Source organism: Hydractinia symbiolongicarpus, chromosome 7, assembly GCF_029227915.1.
Source record: "Hydractinia symbiolongicarpus strain clone_291-10 chromosome 7, HSymV2.1, whole genome shotgun sequence".
In the NCBI taxonomy this organism is placed as follows: Eukaryota; Metazoa; Cnidaria; class Hydrozoa; order Anthoathecata; family Hydractiniidae; genus Hydractinia; species Hydractinia symbiolongicarpus.
The window spans coordinates 2,210,321-2,227,627 of NC_079881.1; positions in this window are offsets into that span (position 1 = coordinate 2,210,321).

Here is a 17,307-nt window from a genome sequence, read left to right on the forward strand (position 1 = left end):
CCACAGTAAAAAATGACATATTTATCTTAATTTTTTAATAAAGCGCTTACACAGCGCCCAGTGTAATCGCTGAGTTCCAGCAATTAAGTCAAATTAAGAAGAATGTTATTTCTTGTAGTCAAACTGGCTCATTTATCACATTTATAAGGTCAAAGTCCAAAATCAGTTCAATTAAGTCCCACAGTCAACCGTTTCACTGTTAAAAGCGATGCAACCTAGTATTATCCGAATACTTTCGCTAAGTACATGTTGGTACGAATATGTGACGCAACCGTTGTAACTGAAACGGATTTATACCGCTAGAAAGTAAATGAAATGTAGTATTTGAAACTGTTTCTCTTTATTCAGCGCATGTTAACGGCCAGGATTGGTCCAACAGTAAGAAAAGACTTATTTATCTAAATTTTTAAATAAAGCGCTACCACAGAGCTTAATGTAATCGCTGAATTCCAGCCATCACGTCAAATTAAGAAGAAAGTTATTCCTTGGAGACCAATTGGCTCATCTGTCACATTTATAAGGACATAGTCCAGAGTCAGTTCAATTAATTCCCACAGTCACTCGTTTCACTGTTAAAAGCAATACAACTTAGTAAAATTGAAAGAAAATCACTAAATACATGTTGGTACGAATATGTGACGCAACCGTTGTAACTCAAACGGATTGACAGCGTTAGAAAGTCAATGAAATGTAGTTTTTGAAACTGTCTCTTTTTCTTCAGAGCGAATTAACGGCTAGGATTGGTCCCACAGTAAAAACAGACTTATTTATCTTCATTTTTTAACAAAGAGTTACCACAGTGCCCACTGTAATCGCTGAGTTTCAGCAATCAAGTCAAATTAAGAAGAATGTTACTTCTTGCAGTCAAACTGGCTCATTTATCACATTCATAAGGTCAAAGTCCAAAATCAGTTCAATTAAGTCCCACAGTCAAATGTTTCAATGTTAAAAGCGATGCAACCTAGTAATATCCGAATACTATCGCTAAATACATGTGGGGACGAATATGTGACACAACAGTTGTAACTCAAGCGGATTGATACCGTTAGAAAGTCAATGAAATGTAGTTTTTGAAACTGTCGCTATTTCTTCAGCGCGCGATAACGGCTAGGATTGGTCCCACAGTAAAAAATGACTTTTTTATTTAAAATTTTAAATGAAGTGCTACCACAGCGCCCAGCGTAATCGCTGAGTTCCGGCAATCATGTCAAATTAAGAAGAATGTTATTTCTTGGGTCCAGTTGGCTCATTTATAACATTTATCAGGTCACAGTCCAAAGTTAGTTCAATTAAGTCCCACAGTCAATCGTTTCACTGTTAAAGGCGATGCAACCTAGTAATATCAGAATACTATTGCTAAATACATGTTGATACGAATATGTGACGCAACCGTTGTAACTCAAACGGATTGATACCGCCAAGAAGTCGATGAAATGTAGTTTTTGAGAATGTCTCTATTTCTTCAGCGCGTGCTAACGACCAGGATTAGTCCCACAGTAAAAAAAGACTTATTTATCTAAATTTTTAAATAAAACGCTACCACAGTGCCCAGTGCAATCGCTGAGTTCCGGCAATCATGTCAAATTAAGAAGAATGTTATTTCTTGGGTCCAGTTGGCTCATTTATAACATTTATCAGGTCACAGTCCAAAGTTAGTTCAATTAAGTCCCACAGTCAAACGTTTCACTTTTAAAAGCGATGCAACCTAAAATTATACGAATACTTTCGCTAAGTACATGTTGGTACGAATATGTGACGCAACCGTTGCAACTCAAACGGATTTATACCGCTAGAAAGTCAATGAAATGTACTATTTGAAACTGTTCCTCTTTATTCAGCGCATGCTAACGGCCAGGATTGGTCCAACAGTAAGAAAAGACTTATTTATCTAAATTTTTAAATAAAGCGCTACCACAGAGCTTAATGTAATCGCTGAATTCCAGCCATCACGTAAAATTAAGAAGAAAGTTATTCCTTGCAGACCAATTCGCTCATCTGTCACATTTATAAGGACATAGTCCAGAGTCAGTTCAATTAATTCCCACAGTCACTCGTTTCACTGTTAAAAGCAATACAACTTAGTAAAATTGAAAGAAAATCACTAAATACATGTTGGTACGAATATGTGACGCAAACGTTGTAACTAAAACGGATTGACAGCGTTAGAAAGTCAATGAAATGTAGTTTTTGAAACTGTCTCTCTTTCTTCAGAGCGAATTAACGGCTAGGATTGGTCCCACAGTAAAAACAGACTTATTTATCTTCATTTTTTAACAAAGAGTTACCACAGTGCCCATCGTAATCGCTGAGTTCCAGCAATCAAGTCAAATTAAGAAGAATGTTACTTCTTGCAGTCAAACTGGCTCATTTATCACATTCATAAGGTCAAAGTCCAAAATCAGTTCAATTAAGTCCCACAGTCGAATGTTTCAATGTTAAAAGCGATGCAACCTAGTAATATCCGAATACTATCGCTAAATACATGTGGGGACGAATATGTGACACAACAGTTGTAACTCAAGCGGATTGATACCGTTAGAAAGTCAATGAAATGTAGTTTTTGAAACTGTCGCTATTTCTTCAGCGCGCGATAACGGCTAGGATTGGTCCCACAGTAAAAAATAAATTTTAAATGAAGTGCTACCACAGCGCCCAGCGTAATCGCTGAGTTCCGGCAATCATGTCAAATTAAGAAGAATGTTATTTCTTGGGTCCAGTTGGCTCATTTATAACATTTATCAGGTCACAGTCCAAAGTTAGTTCAATTAAGTCCCACAGTCAATCGTTTCACTGTTAAAGGCGATGCAACCTAGTAATATCAGAATACTATTGCTAAATACATGTTGATACGAATATGTGACGCAACCGTTGTAACTTAAACGGATTGATACCGCCAAGAAGTCGATGAAATGTAGTTTTTGAGAATGTCTCTATTTCTTCAGCGCGTGCTAACGACCAGGATTAGTCCCACAGTAAAAAAAGACTTATTTATCTAAATTTTTAAATAAAACGCTACCACAGTGCCCAGTGCAATCGCTGAGTTCCGGCAATCATGTCAAATTAAGAAGAATGTTATTTCTTGGGTCCAGTTGGCTCATTTATAACATTTATCAGGTCACAGTCCAAAGTTAGTTCAATTAAGTCCCACAGTCAAACGTTTCACTTCTAAAAGCGATGCAACCTAAAATTATACGAATACTTTCGCTAAGTACATGTTGGTACGAATATGTGACGCAACCGTTGCAACTCAAACGGATTTATACCGCTAGAAAGTCAATGAAATGTACTATTTGAAACTGTTCCTCTTTATTCAGCGCATGCTAACGGCCAGGATTGGTCCAACAGTAAGAAAAGACTTATTTATCTAAATTTTTAAATAAAGCACTACCACAGAGCTTAATGTAATCGCTGAATTCCAGCCATCACGTCAAATTAAGAAGAAAGTTATTCCTTGCAGACCAATTCGCTCATCTGTCACATTTATAAGGACATAGTCCAGAGTCAGTTCAATTAATTCCCACAGTCACTCGTTTCACTGTTAAAAGCAATACAACTTAGTAAAATTGAAAGAAAATCACTAAATACATGTTGGTACGAATATGTGACGCAAACGTTGTAACTAAAACGGATTGACAGCGTTAGAAAGTCAATGAAATGTAGTTTTTGAAACTGTCTCTCTTTCTTCAGAGCGAATTAACGGCTAGGATTGGTCCCACAGTAAAAACAGACTTATTTATCTTCATTTTTTAACAAAGAGTTACCACAGTGCCCATCGTAATTGCTGAGTTCCAGCGATCAAGTCAAATTAAGAAGAATGTTACTTCTTGCAGTCAAACTGGCTCATTTATCACATTCATAAGGTCAAAGTCCAAAATCAGTTCAATTAAGTCCCACAGTCAATCGTTTCACTGTTAAAGGCGATGCAACCTAGTAATATCAGAATACTATCGCTAAATACATGTTGATACGAATATGTGACGCAACCGTTGTAACTCAAACGGATTGATACCGCCAAGAAGTCGATGAAATGTAGTTTTTGAGAATGTCTCTATTTCTTCAGCGCGTGCTAACGACCAGGATTAGTCCCACAGTAAAAAAAGACTTATTTATCTAAATTTTTAAAAAAAACGCTATCACAGTGCCCAGTGCAATCGCTGAGTTCCAGCAATCAAGTCAACTTAAGAAGAATGTTACTTCTTGTACTCAAACTGACTCATTTATCACTTTTATCAGGTCACAGTCCAAAGTTAGTTCAATTAAGTCCCACAGTCAAACGTTTCACTGTTAAAAGCGATGCAACCTAGTATTATACGAATACTTTCGCTAAGTACATGTTGGTACGAATATGTGACGCAACCGTTGCAACTCAAACGGATTTATACCGCTAGAAAGTCAATGAAATGTACTATTTGAAACTGTTCCTCTTTATTCAGCGCATGCTAACGGCCAGGATTGGTCCAACAGTAAGAAAAGACTTATTTATCTAAATTTTTAAATAAAGCACTACCACAGAGCTTAATGTAATCGCTGAATTCCAGCCATCACGTCAAATTAAGAAGAAAGTTATTCCTTGCAGACCAATTCGCTCATCTGTCACATTTATAAGGATTTATATGTGACGCAACCGTTGTAACTCAAACGGATTGATACCGCCAAGAAGTCGATGAAATGTAGTTTTTGAGAATGTCTCTATTTCTTCAGCGCGTGCTAACGACCAGGATTAGTCCCACAGTAAAAAAAGACTTATTTATCTAAATTTTTAAATAAAACGCTACCACAGTGCCCAGTGCAATCGCTGAGTTCCAGCAATCAAGTCAAATTAAGAAGAATGTTACTTCTTGTACTCAAACTGACTCATTTATCACTTTTATAAGATCAAAGTTCAAAATCAGTTCAATTAAGTCCCACAGTCAAACGTTTCACTGTTGAAAGCGATACAACCTAGTATTATACGAATACTTTCGCTAAGTACATGTTGGTACGAATATGTGACGCAACCGTTGCAACTCAAACGGATTTATACCGCTAGAAAGTCATTGAAATGTACTATTTGAAACTGTTCCTCTTTATTCAGCGCATGCTAACGGCCAGGATTGGTACAACAGTAAGAAAAGACTTATTGATCTAAATTTTTAAATAAAGCGCTACCACAGAGCTTAATGTAATCGCTGAATTCCAGCCATCACGTCAAATTAAGAAGAAAGTTATTCCTTGCAGACCAATTGGCTCATCTGTCACATTTATAGGGACATAGTCCAGAGTCAGTTCAATTAATTCCCACAGTCACTCGTTTCACTGTTAAAAGCAATACAACTTAGTAAAATTGAAAGAAAATCACTAAATACATGTTGGTACGAATATGTGACGCAACCGTTGTAACTCAAACGGATTGACACCGTTAGAAAGTCAATGAAATGTAGTTTTTGAAACTGTCTCTCTTTCTTCAGCGCGAATTAACGGCTAGGATTGGTCCCACAGTAAAAACAGACTTATTTATCTTCATTTTTTAACAAAGAGTTACCACAGTGTCCACTGTAATCGCTGAGTTCCAGCAATCAAGTCAAATTAAGAAAAATGTTACTTCTTGTAGTCAAACTAGCTCATTTATCACATTCATAAGGTCAAAGTTCAAAATCAGTTCAATTAAGTCCCACAGTCAAACGTTTCACTGTTAAAAGCGATGCAACCTAGTATTATACGAATACTTTCGCTAAGTACATGTTGGTACGAATATGTGACGCAACCGTTGAAACTCAAACGGATTTATACCGCTAGAAAGTCAATGAAATGTAGTATTTGAAACTGTTCCTCTTTATTCAGCGCATGCCAACGGCCAGGATTGGTCCAACAGTAAGAAAAGACTTATTTATCTAAATGTTTAAATAAAGCGCTACCACGGAGCTTAATGTAATCGCTGAATTCCAGCCATCACCTCAAATTAAGAAGAAAGTTATTCCTTGGAGACCAATTGGCTCATCTGTCACATTTATAAGGACATAGTCTAGAGTCAGTTCAATTAATTCCCACAGTCACTCGTTTCACTGTTAAAAGCAATACAACTTAGTAAAATTGAAAGAAAATCACTAAATACATGTTGGTACGAATATGTGACGCTACCGTTGTAACTCAAACGGATTGACACCGTTAGAAAGTCAATGAAATGTAGTTTTTGAAACTGTCTCTCTTTCTTCAGAGCGAATTAACGGCTAGGATTGGTCCCACAGTAAAAACAGACTTATTTATCTTCATTTTTTAACAAAGAGTTACCACAGTGCCCATCGTAATCGCTGAGTTCCAGCAATCAAGTCAAATTAAGAAGAATGTTACTTCTTGCAGTCAAACTGGCTCATTTATCACATTCATAAGGTCAAAGTCCAAAATCAGTTCAATTAAGTCCCACAGTCAAATGTTTCAATGTTAAAGACGATGCAACCTAGTAATATCCGAATACTATCGCTAAATACATGTGGGGACGAATATGTGACGCAACAGTTGTAACTCAAGCGGATTGATACCGTTAGAAAGTCAATGAAATGTAGTTTTTGAAACTGTCGCTATTTCTTCAGCGCGCGATAACGGCTAGGATTGGTCCCACAGTAAAAAATGACTTTTTTATTTAAATTTTTAAATGAAGTGCTACCACAGCGCCCTGCGTAATCGCTGAGTTCCGGCAATCATGTCAAATTAAGAAGAATGTTATTTCTTGGGTCCAGTTGGCTCATTTATAACATTTATCAGGTCACAGTCCAAAGTTAGTTCAATTAAGTCCCACAGTCAATCGTTTCACTGTTAAAGGCGATGCAACCTAGTAATATCAGAATACTATCGCTAAATACATGTTGATACGAATATGTGACGCAACCGTTGTAACTCAAACGGATTGATACCGCCAAGAAGTCGATGAAATGTATTTTTGAGAATGTCTCTATTTCTTCAGCGCGTGCTAACGACCAGGATTAGTCCCACAGTAAAAAAAGACTTATTTATCTAAATTTTTAAATAAAACGCTACCACAGTGCCCAGTGCAATCGCTGAGTTCCAGCAATCAAGTCAAATTAAGAAGAATGTTACTTCTTGTACTCAAACTGACTCATTTATCACTTTTATAAGATCAAAGTTCAAAATCAGTTCAATTAAGTCCCACAGTCAAACGTTTCACTGTTAAAAGCGATGCAACCTAGTATTATACGAATACTTTCGCTAAGTACATGTTGGTACGAATATGTGACGCAACCGTTGAAACTCAAACGGATTTATACCGCTAGAAAGTCAATGAAATGTAGTATTTGAAACTGTTCCTCTTTATTCAGCGCATGCCAACGGCCAGGATTGGTCCAACAGTAAGAAAAGACTTATTTATCTAAATGTTTAAATAAAGCGCTACCACGGAGCTTAATGTAATCGCTGAATTCCAGCCATCACCTCAAATTAAGAAGAAAGTTATTCCTTGGAGACCAGTTGGCTCATCTGTCACATTTATAAGGACATAGTCCAGAGTCAGTTCAATTAATTCCCACAGTCACTCGTTTCACTGTTAAAAGCAATACAACTTAGTAAAATTGGAAGAAAATCACTAAATACATGTTGGTACGAATATGTGACGCTACCGTTGTAACTCAAACGGATTGACACCGTTAGTAAGTCAATGAAATGTAGTTTTTGAAACTGTCTCTCTTTCTTCAGCGCGAATTAACGGCTAGGATTGGTCCCACAGTAAAAACAGACTTATTTATCTTCATTTTTTAACAAAGAGTTACCACAGTGCCCACTGTAATCGCTGAGTTTCAGCAATCAAGTCAAATTAAGAAGAATGTTACTTCTTGTAATCAAACTGGCTCATTTATCACATTCATAAGGTCAAAGTCCAAAATCAGTTCAATTAAGTCCCACAGTCAAATGTTTCAATGTTAAAAGCGATGCAACCTAGTAATATCCGAATACTATCGCTAAATACATGTGGGGACGAATATGTGACGCAACAGTTGTAACTCAAGCGGATTGATACCGTTAGAAAGTCAATGAAATGTTGTTTTAGAAACTGTCGCTATTTCTTCAGCGCGTGCTAACGGCCAGGATTAGTCCCACAGTAAAAAAAGACTTACTTATCTAAATTTTTAAATAAAGCACTACCACAGCGCCAAGTGTAATCGCTGAATTCCAGCAATCATGTCGAATTAAGAAAAATGTTATTCCTTGGTGGCCAATTGGCTCATTTATCGCATTTACAAGGTCACAGTCCAGAATCAGTTCAATTAAGTCCCACAGTCAATCATTTCACTGTTAAAAGCGATGCAACTTAGTCACATCGGAAAAAAATCATTAAATACATGTTGGTACGAATATGTGACGCAACAGTTGTAACTCAAACGGATTAACACCTTTAGAAAGTCAATGAAATGTAGTTTTTAAATCTGTTCCTCTTTATTCAGCGCATGCTAACGGCCAGGATTGGTCCAACAGTAAGAAAAGACTTATTTATCTAAATTTTTAAATAAAGCGCTACCACAATGCTTAATGCAATCGCTGAATTCCAGCCATCACATCAAATTAAGAAGAAAGTTATTCCTTGGAGACCAATTGGCTCATCTGTCACATTTATAAAGATATAGTCCAGAGTCAGTTCAATTAATTCCCACAGTCACTCGTTTCACTGTTAAAAGCAATACAACTTAGTAAAATTGGAAGAAAATCACTAAATACATGTTGGTACGAATATGTGACGCAACCGTTGTAACTCAAACGAATTGACACCGTTAGAAAGTCAATGAATTGTAGTTTTTGAAACTGTCTCTCTTTGTTCAGCGCGAATTAACGGCTAGGATTGGTCACACAGTAAAAACAGACTTATTTATCTTCATTTTTTAACAAAGAGTTACCACACTGTAATCGCTGAGTTCCAGCAATCAAGTCAAATTAAGAAAAATGTTACTTCTTGTAGTCAAGCTGGCGCATTTATCACATTCATAAGGTCAAAGTCCAAAATCAGTTCAATTATGTCCCACAGTCAAATGTTTCAAAGTTAAAAGCGATACAACCTAGTAATATCCGAATACAATCGCTAAATACATGTGGGGACGAATATGTGACGCAACAGTTGTAACTCAAGCGGATTGATACCGTTGTAAAGTCAATGAAATGTAGTTTTTGAAACTGTCTCTCTTTCTTCAGCGCGAATTAACGGCTAGGATTGGTCCCACAGTAAAAACAGACATATTTATCTTCATTTTTTAACAAAGAGTTACCACACTGACCACTGTAATCGCTGAGTTCCAGCAATCAATTCAAATTAAGAAGAATGTTACTTCTTGTAGTCAAACTGGCTCATTTATCATATTCATAAGGTCAAAGTCCAAAATCAGTTCAATTAAGTCCCACAGTCAAACGTTTCACTGTTAAAAGCGATGCAACCTATTATTATACGAATACTTTCGCTAAGTACATGTTGGGACGAATATGTGACGCAACAGTTGTAACTCAAGCGCATTGATACCATTAGAGAGTCAATGAAATGTAGTTTTTGAAGCTGTCGCTATTTCTTCAGCGCGCGATAACGGCAAGGATTGGTCCCACAGTAAAAAATGACTTTTTTATTTAAATTTTTAAATGAAGTGCTACCACAGCGCCCAGCGTAATCGCTGCGTTCCGGCAATCATGTCAAATTAAGAAGAATGTTATTTCTTGGGTCCAGTTGGCTCATTTATAACATTTATCAGGTCACAGTCCAAAGTTAGTTCAATTAAGTCCCACAGTCAATCGTTACACTGTTAAAGGCGATGCAACCTAGTAATATCAGAATACTATCGCTAAATACATGTTGATACGAATATATGACGCAACCGTTGTAACTCAAACGGATTGATACCGCCAAGGAGTCGATGAAATGTAGTTTTTGAGAATGTCTCTATTTCTTCAGCGCGTGCTAACGGCCAGGATTAATCCTACAGTAAAAAAAGTCTTATTTATCTAAATTTTTAAATATAGCGCTACCACAGAGCATAATGTAATCGCTGAATTCCAGCCATCACGTCAAATTAAGAAGAAAGTTATTCCTTGCAGACCAATTGGCTCATCTGTCACATTTATAAGGACATAGTCCAGAGTCAGTTCATATAATTCCCACAGTCACTCGTTTCACTGTTAAAAGCAATACAACTTAGTAAAATTGAAAGAAAATCACTAAATACATGTTGGTACGAATATGTGACGCAACCGTTGTAACTCAAACGGATTAACAATGTTAGAAAGACAATGAAATGTAGTTTTTGAAACTGTCTCTCTTTCTTCAGCGCGAATTAACGGCTAGGATTGGTCCCACGGTAAAAACAGACTTATTTATCTTCATTTTTTAACAAAGAGTTACCACACTGACCACTGTAATCGCTGAGTTCCAGCAATCAAGTCAAATTAAGAAGAATGTTACTTCTTGTAGTCAAACTGGCTCATCTATCATATTCATAAGGTCAAAGTCCAAAATCAGTTCAATTAAGTCCCACAGTCAAACGTTTCACTGTTAAAAGCGATGCAACCTAGTATTATACGAATACTTTCGCTAATTACATGTGGGGACGAATATGTGACGCAACAGTTGTAACTCAAGCGGATTGATACCGTTTGAAAGTCAATGAAATGTAGTTTTTGAAGCTGTCGCTATTTCTTCAGCGCGCGATAACGGCTAGGATTGGTCCCACAGTAAAAAATGACTTTTTTATTTAAATTTTTAAATGAAGTGCTACCACAGCGCCCAGCGTAATCGCTGAGTTCCGGCAATCATGTCAAATTAAGAAGAATGTTATTTCTTGGGTCCAGTTGGCTCATTTATAACATTTATCAGGTCACAGTCCAAAGTTAGTTCAATTAAGTCCCACAGTCAATCGTTACACTGTTAAAGGCGATGCAACCTAGTAATATCAGAATACTATCGCTAAATACATGTTGATACGAATATATGACGCAACCGTTGTAACTCAAACGGATTGATACCGCCAAGAAGTCGATGAAATGTAGTTTTTGAGAATGTCTCTATTTCTTCAGCGCGTGCTAACGGCCAGGATTAATCCCACAGTAAAAAAAGTCTTATTTATCTAAATTTTTAAATAAAGCGCTACCACAGAGCTTAATGTAATCGCTGAATTCCAGCCATCACGTCAAATTAAAAAGAAAGTTATTCCTTGCAGACCAATTGGCTCACCTGTCACATTTATAAGGACATAGTCCAGAGTCAGTTCAATTAATTCCCACAGTCACTCGTTTCACTGTTAAAAGCAATACAACTTAGTAAAATTAAAAGAAAATCACTAAATACATGTTGGTACGAATATGTGACGCAACCGTTGTAACTCAAACGTATTAACACCGTTAGAAAGTCAATGAAATGTAGTTTTTGAAACTGTCTCTCTTTCTTCAGCGCGAATTAACGGCTAGGATTGGTCCCACAGTAAAAACAGACTTATTTATCTTCATTTTTTAACAAAGAGTTACCACAGTGCCCACTGTAATCGCTGAGTTCCACCAATCAAGTCAAATTAAGAAGAATGTTACTTCTTGTAGTCAAACTGGCTCATCTATCACATTTATAAGATCAAAGTTCAAAATCAGTTCAATTAAGTCCCACAGTCAAACGTTTCACTGTTAAAAGCGATGCAACCTAGTATTATACGAATACTTTCGCTAAGTACATGTTGGTACGAATATGTGACGCAACCTTTGTAACTCAAACGGATTTATACCGCTAGAAAGTCAATGAAATGTAGTATTTGAAACTGTTACTCTTTATTCAGCGCATGCTAGCGGCCAGGATTGGTCCAACAGTAAGGAAAGACTGATTTATCTACATTTTTAAATAAAGCGCTACCACGGAGCTTAATGTAATCGCTGAATTCCAGCCATCACGTCAAATTAAGAAGAAAGTTATTCCTTGGAGACCAATTGGCTCAACTGTCACATTTATAAGGACATAGTCCAGAGTCAGTTCAATTAAGTCCCACAGTCACTCGTTTCACTGTTAAAAGCAATACAACTTATTAAAATTGGAAGAAAATCACTAAATACATGTTGGTACGATTATGTGACGCAACCGTTGTAACTCAAACGGATTGACACCGTTAGAAAGTCAATGAAATGTAGTTTTTGAAACTGTCTCTCTTTTTTCAGCGCGAATTAACGGCTAGGATTGGACCCACAGTAAAAACAGACTTATTTATCTTCATTTTTTAACAAAGAGTTACCACAGTGCCCACTGTAATCGCTGAGTTCCAGCAATCAAGTCAAATTAAGAAGAATGTTACTTCTTGTAGTCAAACTAGCTCATTTATCACATTCATAAGGTCAAAGTTCAAAATCAGTTCAATTAAGTCCCACAGTCAAACGTTTCACTGTTAAAAGCGATACAAGCTAGTATTATACGAATACTTTCGCTAAGTACATGTTGGTACGAATATGTGACGCAACCTTTGTAACTCAAACGGATTTATACCGCTAGAAAGTCAATGAAATGTAGTATTTGAAACTGTTCCTCTTTATTCAGCGCATGCTAGCGGCCAGGATTGGTCCAACAGTAAGAAAAGACTTATTTATCTAAATTTTTAAATAAAGCGCTACCACGGAGCTTAATGTAATCGCTGAATTCCAGCCATCACGTCAAATTAAGAAGAAAGTTATTCCTTGGAGACCAATTGGCTCAACTGTCACATTTATAAGGACATAGTCCAGAGTCAGTTCAATTAATTCCCACAGTCACTCGTTTCACTGTTAAAAGCAATACAACTTATTAAAATTGGAAGAAAATCACTAAATACATGTTGGTACGAATATGTGACGCAACCGTTGTAACTCAAACGGATTGACACCGTTAGAAAGTCAGTGAAATGTAGTTTTTGAAACTGTCTCTCTTTTTTCAGCGCGAATTAACGGCTAGGATTGGTCCCACAGTAAAAACAGACTTATTTATCTTCATTTTTTAACAAAGAGTTACCACAGTGCCCATTGTAATCGCTGAGTTCCAGCAATCAAGTCAAATTAAGAAGAATGTTACTTCTTGTAGTCAAACTAGCTCATTTATCACATTCATAAGGTCAAAGTTCAAAATCTGTTCAATTAAGTCCCACAGTCAAACGTTTCACTGTTAAAAGCGATACAACCTAGTATTATACGAATACTTTCGCTAAGTACATGTTGGTACGAATATGTGACGCAACCTTTGTAACTCAAACGGATTTATACCGCTAGAAAGTCAATGAAATGTAGTATTTGAAACTGTTCCTCTTTATTCAGCGCATGCTAGCGGCCAGGATTGGTCCAACAGTAAGAAAAGACTTATTTATCTAAATTTTTAAATAAAGCGCCACCACGGAGCTTAATGTAATCGCTGAACTCCAGCCATCACGTCAAATTAAGAAGAAAGTTATTCTTTGGAGACCAATTGGCTCATCTGTCACATTTATAAGGACATAGTCCAGAGTCAGTTCAATTAATTCCCACAGTCACTCGTTTCACTGTTAAAAGCAATACAACTTATTAAAATTGGAAGAAAATCACTAAATACATGTTGGTACGAATATGTGACGCAACCGTTTTAACTCAAATGGATTGACAAAGTTAGAAAGTCAATGAAATGTAGTTTTTAAAACTGTCTCTCTTTTTTCAGCGCGAATTAACGGCTAGGATTGGTCCCACAGTAAAAACAGACTTATTTATCTTCATTTTTTAACAAAGAGTTACCACAGTGCCCACTGTAATCGCTGAGTTCCAGCAAACAAGTCAAATTAAGAAGAATGTTACTTCTTGTAGTCAAACTAGCTCATTTATCACATTTATAAGGTCAAAATTCAAAATCAGTTCAATTAAGTCCCACAGTCAAACGTTTCACTGTTAAAAGCGATACAACCTAGTATTATACGAATACTTTCGCTAAGTACATGTTGGTACGAATATGTGACGCAACCTTTGTAACTCAAACGGATTTATACCGCTAGAAAGTCAATGAAATGTAGTATTTGAAACTGTTCCTCTTTATTCAGCGCATGCTAGCGGCCAGGATTGGTCCAACAGTAAGAAAAGACTTATTTATCTAAATTTTTAAATAAAGCGCTACCACGGAGCTTAATGTAATCGCTAAATTCCAGCCATCACGTCAAATTAAGAAGAAAGTTATTCCTATGAGACCAATTGGCTCAACTGTCACATTTATAAGGACATAGTCCAGAGTCAGTTCAATTAATTCCCACAGTCACTCGTTTCACTGTTAAAAGCAATACAACTTATTAAAATTGGAAGAAAATCACTAAATACATGTTGCTACGAATATGTGACGCAACCGTTGTAACTCAAACGGATTGACACCGTTAGAAAGTCAATGAAATGTAGTTTTTGAAACTGTCTCTCTTTTTTCAGCGCGAATTAACGGCTAGGATTGGTCCCACAGTAAAAACAGACTTATTTATCTTCATTTTTTAACAAAGAGTTACCACAGTGCCCACTGTAATCGCTGAGTTCCAGCAATCAAGTCAAATTAAGAAGAATGTTACTTCTTGTAGTCAAACTAGCTCATTTATCACATTCATAAGGTCAAAGTTCAAAATCAGTTCAATTAAGTCCCACAGTCAAACGTTTCACTGTTAAAAGCGATACAACCTAGTATTATACGAATACTTTCGCTAAGTACATGTTGGTACGAATATGTGACGCAACCTTTGTAACTCAAACGGATTTATACCGCTAGAAAGTCAATGAAATGTAGTATTTGAAACTGTTCCTCTTTATTCAGCGCATGCTAGCGGCCAGGATTGGTCCAACAGTAAGAAAAGACTTATTTATCTAAATTTTTAAATAAAGCGCTACCACGGATCTTAATGTAATCGCTGAATTCCAGCCATCACGTCAAATTAAGAAGAAAGTTATTCCTTGGAGACCAATTGGCTCAACTGTCACATTTATAAGGACATAGTCCAGAGTCAGTTCAATTAATTCCCACAGTCACTCGTTTCACTGTTAAAAGCAATACAACTTATTAAAATTGGAAGAAAATCACTAAATACATGTTGGTACGAATATGTGACGCAACCGTTGTAACTCAAACGGATTGACATCGTTAGAAAGTCAATGAAATGTAGTTTTTGAAACTGTCTCTCTTTCTTCAGAGCGAATTAACGGCTAGGATTGGTCCCACAGTAAAAACAGACTTATTTATCTTCATTTTTAACAAAGAGTTACCACAGTGCCCACTGTAATCGCTGAGTTCCACCAATTATCACATTTATAAGATCAAAGTTCAAAATCAGTTCAATTAAGTCCCACAGTCAAACGTTTCACTGTTAAAAGCGATGCAACCTAGTATTATACGAATACTTTCGCTAAGTACATGTTGGTAGGAATATGTGACGCAACCGTTGTAACTCAAACGGATTTATACCGCTAGAAAGTCAATGAAATGTAGTATTTGAAACTGTTCCTCTTTATTCAGCGCATGCTAGCGGCCAGGATTGGTCCAACAGTAAGAAAAGACTTATTTATCTAAATTTTTAAATAAAGCGCTACCACGGAGCTTAATGTAATTGCTGAATTCCAGCCATCACGTCAAATTAAGAAGAAAGTTATTCCTTGGAGACCAATTGGCTCATCTGTCACATTTATAAGGACATAGTCAAGAGTCAGTTCAATTAAGTCCCACAGTCACTCGTTTCACTGTTAAAAGCAATACAACTTATTAAAATTGGAAGAAAGTCACTAAATACATGTTGGTACGAATATGTGACGCAACCGTTGTAACTCAAACGGATTGACACCGTTAGAAAGTCAATGAAATGTAGTTTTTGAAACTGTTCCTCATTATTCAGCGCGAATTAACGGCTAGGATTGGTCCCACAGTAAAAACAGACTTATTTATCTTCATTTTTTAACAAAGATTTACCACAGTGCCCACTGTAATCGCTGAGTTCCAGCAATCAAGTCAAATTAAGAAGAATGTTACTTCTTGTAGTCAAACTGGCTCATTTATCACATTCATAAGGTGAAAGTCCAAAATCAGTTCAATTAAGTCCCACAGTCAAATGTTTCAATGTTAAAAGCGATGCAAGCTAGTAATATCCGAATACTATCGCTAAATACATGTGGGGACGAATATGTGACGCAACAGTTGTAACTCAAGCGGATTGATACCGTTAGAAAGTCAATGAAATGTAGTTTTTGAAACTGTCGCTATTTCTTCAGCGCGTGCTAACGGCCAGGATTAGTCCCACAGTAAAAAAAGACTTATTTATCTAAATTTTTAAATAAAGCACTACCACAGCGCCCAGTGTAATCGCTGAATTCCAGCAATCATGTCGAATTAAGAAAAATGTTATTCCTTGGTGGCCAATTGGCTCATTTATCGCATTTACAAGGTCACAGCCCAGAATCAGTTCAATTAAGTCCCACAGTCAATCGTTTCACTGTTAAAAGCGATGCAATTTAGTCACATCGGAAAAAAATCATTAAATACATGTTGGTACGAATATGTGACGCAACCGTTGTAACTCAAACGGATTAACACCTTTAGAAAGTCAATGAAATGTAGTTTTTGAATCTGTTCCTCTTTATTCAGCGCATGCTAACGGCCAGGATTGGTCCAACAGTAAGAAAAGACTTATTTATCTAAATTTTTAAATAAAGCTCTACCACAGGGCTTAATGTAATCGCTGAATTCCAGCCATCACGTCAAATTAAGAAGGAAGTTATTCCTTGGAGACCAATTGGCTCATCTGTCACATTTATAAACACATAGTCCAGAGTCAGTTCAATTAATTCCCACAGTCACTCGTTTCACTGTTAAAAGCAATACAACTTAGTAAAATTGGAAGAAAATCACTAAATACATGTTGGTACGAATATGTGACGCAACCGTTGTAACTCAAGCGGATTGATACCGTTAGAAAGTCAATGAAATGTAGTTTTTGAAACTGTCGCTATTTCTTCAGCGCGCGATAACGGCTAGGATTGGTCCCACAGTAAAAAATTTTTTTTAAATTTTTAAATGAAGTGCTACCACAGCGCCCAGTGTAATCGCTGAATTCCAGCAATCAAGTCAAATTAACAAGAATGTTACTTCTTGTACTCAAACTGGCTCATTTATCACATTTATAAGGTCAAAGTCCAAAATCAGTTCAATTAAGTCCCACAGTTAATCGTTTCACTGTTAAAGGCGATGCAACCTAGTAATATCAGAATACTATCGCTAAATACATGTTGGTACGAATATGTGACGCAACCGTTGTAACTCAAACGGATTGATACCGCCAAGAAGTCGATGAAATGTAGTTTTTGAAACTGTCGCTA